Source organism: Bidens hawaiensis, unplaced genomic scaffold, assembly GCF_021521415.1.
Source record: "Bidens hawaiensis isolate Kalapana, Puna unplaced genomic scaffold, B.hawaiensis_p1.1 tig00038991_1, whole genome shotgun sequence".
NCBI lineage: Eukaryota > Viridiplantae > Streptophyta > Magnoliopsida > Asterales > Asteraceae > Bidens > Bidens hawaiensis.
The window spans coordinates 75,212-80,828 of NW_027496842.1; the positions used below are offsets into that span (position 1 = coordinate 75,212).

Sequence of the window (5,617 nt, forward strand, 5' to 3'; positions counted from 1 at the left end):
ATACCACTGTTGGGTTTCAACGGTGGTTCGGAACGAAAACGGACAAATCTTTTAGACCCGTTTTAGTTATTTATGTCGTTTCGATAATTATTAATCCATATTAATAATCAAGCTTATAAACGAAACAATAAAACGCAGCGGATATTAAACTAATTATAACGAACCAAAAAACCGAAACCCGAACACGGATCCGATTACAAACGATACGAGTACGAATAAACATGAATAATAATCAACCATAGGGTGTTTTCGATATACCTCGGTTATACACAAACCGGGAAGACACCGAGGGTTGACGAGAGATGCTAGGATGACACAATCCAAGATCCGACAACAGATTCGGCGCTACAGTGGTTCACGGCGGCGGCGGGTTTAATCCGGCGACGGCGGACACACGGCGGCGGCAAGTCTTGTGGCGGAGAGCAGCTAATCAGAGTCAGGACAATAATAGGATAGCAACACAACAGTGAATAGCAGCAGAAGCTCCCAAAATCTTGTTCGCCGGAAAAACGTGGCTCGCCGGAGAAGAAGAACCAGGTCGCCGGAAAACCGAGATTTCAGATCTCGGTTACACCGGAGTTAATATGGAGCTGCGGTGGATCTTGCGGTGACCGGAGAGCAATAGTGGTGGCTGGGTATGACGTGGCGGCCAGAATGATTTCGCCGGAAAACCGGTTCGCCGGAATCACCTTTGTTCGCCGGAAAAACGAAGGGTGAAGCTTAGACAGCCTCGGAGGCTAGTGTAAGGCGGCGGAGGTTAGTTTAGGGTGGCGAAGGAAGTTCCGGTGACTAAGTGGACAGTGGATGGTGGCTACGGTTGGGATCGGTTTTCCGGTGGCCGGAAAACGGCGCCGGAATTTCGATGGCAGCTAGGGTTTTTTTATTATGTTCAGTGTCTTTAATCAATAGATATTGTTAATGTATTTATAGTAAGTGTATATAGGGTTTAACAATTAACCAACTTGGGCTTGAGCCCAATTAACAAACAAAGCCTAGTCCATAACCCTGTCCATTATTTTATGTGTCGGGCCTAATTAACCTTTAAGTAGGCCTTTATCTCGTTACCCCCGGTGTAACTCTGTCCGGGTCACGTTCGGGTCGGTCACGTTGACTTGACCCGAAACGTCCATAAAATCCAACAAAACCATGTTTATTTATACCCAACAAAAGTTTGATAACAATAAATACATAATATATCATTTTTAGGAGTTATTTCATGAAGCTAAACGTTGCATCCGATGATTCTTAAATACGGTATGTAGGAATGGCTAATAAGGGTGTATCTCTTGGGGTAGTTAATCCAAATTTTTCTTTCATGTCCAGATCGCTTGGTGACATGCCATTTGGTAGCTCCCAATCGAACAAATGAACCATGTTCGAAACCACCAACCCAATGTTTAGTAATCCTAGATTCAATCCTGGACATCCTCGTCTTCCGATGTCAAATTGTATAAGCTTAAAATCATGTCCACGGAAGTCAATTTCTTGATCAAGAAATCTCTCAGGAAGAAACTCCTCCCAATTGTCCGACCAAACTTTAGGGTCACGTCCAAATGCCCAATAATTTACAAGAACTCGTGTTTTGTTAGGTATATTATAACCATTGATCACGATATCCTCCACAGATTGATGAGGAACCAAGAGTGGTAACCGAAAAGTTTCTTTAACTACCATGTTTAAGTAACTTAACTTTGTCAAATCAGCTTCTTCAACAATCAACTTATCCCCAACCATAGTTTTTAACTCTTTTTGCAGCTCCTTCATCACTCTAGGGTGTTTGATAAGAACAGATATAACCCATTCAATGGATGTTTTGGCAGTGTCAATGGCACCAGCTACCATATCTAGTAATATGGCTTTCATTTTTGGTCTATCAATTGTATAGGATAATTCATCATGGGTGTTTGAATTCTCTTGTTGTAGTGATAGCAATATGTCTATGAAGTCCATTTTGTCATGGTTTAAAGACTCGGATGAGTGAATACGTTTTTCATGTTCGTCTATTAAAGTCTCGAACATTTCATCAAGCTCCTTACTTAACGACTTACACCGTTTAGCCAAGCCCTAAACATTTTTTTATCAAGTTACGGTGTTAAATTGGTCATGTGCGGGAGTTGGTGGCTCAAATTACATGAACCCAAATAAGATATGTCCAAATTTCGTCACACACATATGAGAATAAGTGAGACAAATGAATATAGCCGAATCGTCGTTTATTATAACTAATAAAGAAATTTCAAATAACTTAAGAGTAAGAGGTCATGCTGAATACTGAAGAAAACAATTCGCTAAATAATAAACAGGTTTCAAAATTGTTAAATTTTAATTAAGTTGGAAAAGCATCTGCTTTAAGTGTAATCAAGATTGGAATAGGTTTCCTTTGGCACACCTTGTTTTAAAAATGTAAACATCTGTAAAAAAGATACATAGTTCGTTAACTTTAAAGGAAAGCCTTTCTTTAGTAATACACTAATATTAGTGAGAGTGTGAGACACAAGAAAACTTAGTTATTATATATTCTTGTCGCTTATTTCTTTTTTTTTTTAAACAAAATTGGTATAAAATACACCATTTTAAGTTGCAACATGTGTAGTCTCTTTAATTACTTACAAGTAACTAAGGTTGCATTTATAGGCTTTATCTATACCATATATAATACATCAAATAAAGATAAATTAAGACACTTGATTTTAAGAGATTTACAATAGCTAATGCATAATGTACATGTGTTAGTAAGGGTAAACTTGTCTTTTAAACACAATTCATTCAACTTACAAGTTTGGTCCATCATCTTTAACCATATTATATTTTTAATTTAAACTTTAAACTAATTTCTCACCCATGATTTTTAAACGATTATAGTCTTTTCATACGTTAATATTTTTATAAAAAAATTACATCATAAAAACTAGCATTTTATTCTCTTTCATTTGAATATGATATTGTTATAATTTTTTTTCAATTTAAATAAATAATATGTTACGTATGGGTGTTTAGTGTCGGTTTTGATGGTTTTAAGTTAAACTTGTGAGCCCAACCGTTAATACTGATTTTTTGTCGTCCAAAACCAAACTCAACCATTGAAAGTTGAAACCGAATCGTTACCAACGGCTTGGTTCCAGTTTGGTTTCACAGTTTAAACTTTAATAATAAATTTAGTTTAAAATAATTATTAATTTAAATGTACCATCAATTGTAACTAAACACCAACATAACATGATACTTGAGAGGATCGTAAATAAAGATCATAATTTTAGCCACATAAATGGTAAATACTAATGGAAGATCTAGGACGCGAAATGATGACAACAAATATCACAAAAAGAATCATATTGCAATTAGGTCAATTTAAAGTTGTATAGCCAAGTTATTTGTAATAAAAAGATTTATGTTCAATTACATTTTAACTATATCTAATTTATATAACTAAACATATCTAATAATTAATAATAAAAAGATTAAAATGCATTTAACATTTATAATCTGGTCTGGTGTCATATGGTCGGTTGCCAGTATAAACTGCGAACCAATCGTTCACTACGTTAATTTTGAAATATTTGAAACCGACCAACTAACCGAAAGTAAAAAGAAAAAAGAAAAAGAAAAAAGAAGCCAAACCACTGACCGGTTTAAAGGATTTCAAGGTTTTGACCGAACCATAAACACTCATATTTGTTACGTGGTTAATAGGGTCAAACACCCGCTGCATCGTGCTGGCACCCGTTTAGTAGCTAATTAAGTGTTAATAGTGTTAGCTTTGTGTAGTATTGATTATGACACCATATATCATAGATGATAGATCATAAGTTTACCTGAAGATCAAACGGAGCTAACATGGGCACGTAGTCAGCCAGATTGAAAGTACCAACTGCTTCCATGCTCTTATCAATTACACTCTTGAAAACAAACCTTTCATCATTCTTCTTGCCAAAAATCATCCTACAAACCATGCCTTCGATCACCGAACTTACTGTTTCCCTAAAGTTCACCGACTTATGCACCTTTGCAGCCGCTTTCATCTCCTCCGCCATCAGCCCAATCTCCTCCCTTCTCATTCCAGCGAAACCATTAATTTTTGTAGCACTCAATAGCTCAAGTGTACAAAACTTTCTTACACTCCGCCAATATGGTCCGTATTCTGTAAAAGTCATCCCCTTGAGTTCATAAGATAGGTACTTTGCGGCTTCAATTTGAGGACGAGATGCGAAGACAGTGTCATGGGTCCCTAGAAAGAGTTTAGCGGCGTCTGGTGAAGAAACTATCACAAATTGAACTGAGCCGAGACGAAGGGACATGATGGGGCCATATTTTTGGATAGCTTGTGAAGGGAACGGTGGGGGTGGCTTCCTAGTAAGTGAAGGCTTCCGATGACCGGTAAAGGAATGGGGCCAGGTGGTAGGTTTTTGTGGTGATACCGACGACGTCGGAGAAAGATACCGGTGAAAACTAGTAGGAGTAATGCAACTGTAATAGGATACATGGTTCTATCTTAGTATAATTATTGACGTGATGCACTAAACTTATAGTATCTTCATTGAGATTTATAAACAACATATTTTTCGATTTCTCCGTCACATTTAACAAAATAAACAAAGCAAAGAATGGACCTAGTGAAAGATAATGACAATTAACCATTTATAACAACATGAAAAGATTTAATTGGTTATATGAATAATGTTAGTTAAGGAGAAAAACCTAGTATATTCGTATATTAATTTTAACTAGTGTGTATCAAATTAATAAGTATGTCAAGTGGTTAATAGCCATTGTTTCTATCACTTGTCTTTTCTAGTAACCTGGCAAGTGGCAACAAGTGTTCTAGCTTCCATTTGTTATCTTTGCAAACAAAACCTTTCTTTAGATAATATAGTCAATCTAAACTATTTTAATATACGTCAACAGCATCATGATAAAAAAAAAATATCATGAACACCAATGGTGATGTGAATCGCAAAACAAAAATCTAGGGATATCAGACAATATTGTAAACCAAGCTTAAAGACTTGGACAATGGTGAATAGTATAAACTATGAGTGAAGAACAAATGGTGTTTAATATATATAATTTTTTATAATTGTTAGCTTTTTCGACGAAAAGAATTAAATATGTTTAATTATTCATTTATATTCGTTAAGATTTTGATATGAATTTAAAAAAAAAAACAAATTGTATTCAAAATTAAGTATTGCACCGGAATCCTTTAGCATGGATCATGGATGTCAATACATTGTTATCTATTATATTATGTTGCATCGTTTTTTAATATTGTTTATTTTTTTATTTTGTTTATTTTTTTTAACAAGGCTAATGACCAGTAGTTGGATGATAACCATAATTTTTATACATGTATATTTTTACGTTGTAATATTTATATAATGAAATTTAACCGATTATTTTTTTAATAACTTTTATGTGAAATAAATGTGTATCGTCATTTTAAGTTGAGGGATGGTTAGGGATGGAATGGAAAACGCTAATAAAAATGACTTTCTATCATTGATTGATTAATTAATGTTCTTTCGGTAATTTAGTTTAGATATAAAAGGTTAATCTTTAAGTTAGTTTTAGTCTTTCTATGATCGTGATACATAATAATTCACATCAAGATTCGAAATCA

At 34.9% G+C, this 5,617-nt stretch overlaps 1 pseudogene across 1 annotated transcript; it reads right to left on the bottom strand.

Moving 5' to 3' along the window:
* Nucleotides 1-1,157: 1,157 nt before the first annotated feature.
* On the bottom strand, nt 1,158-4,480 carry LOC143590777 (cytochrome P450 CYP736A12-like; annotated as a pseudogene). Its single transcript, XR_013145545.1, has 2 exons — nt 3,813-4,480; nt 1,158-2,064 (listed from the first exon to the last, which is right to left on the bottom strand). The product of XR_013145545.1 is annotated as a cytochrome P450 CYP736A12-like (transcript).
* Nucleotides 4,481-5,617: the final 1,137 nt, after the last annotated feature.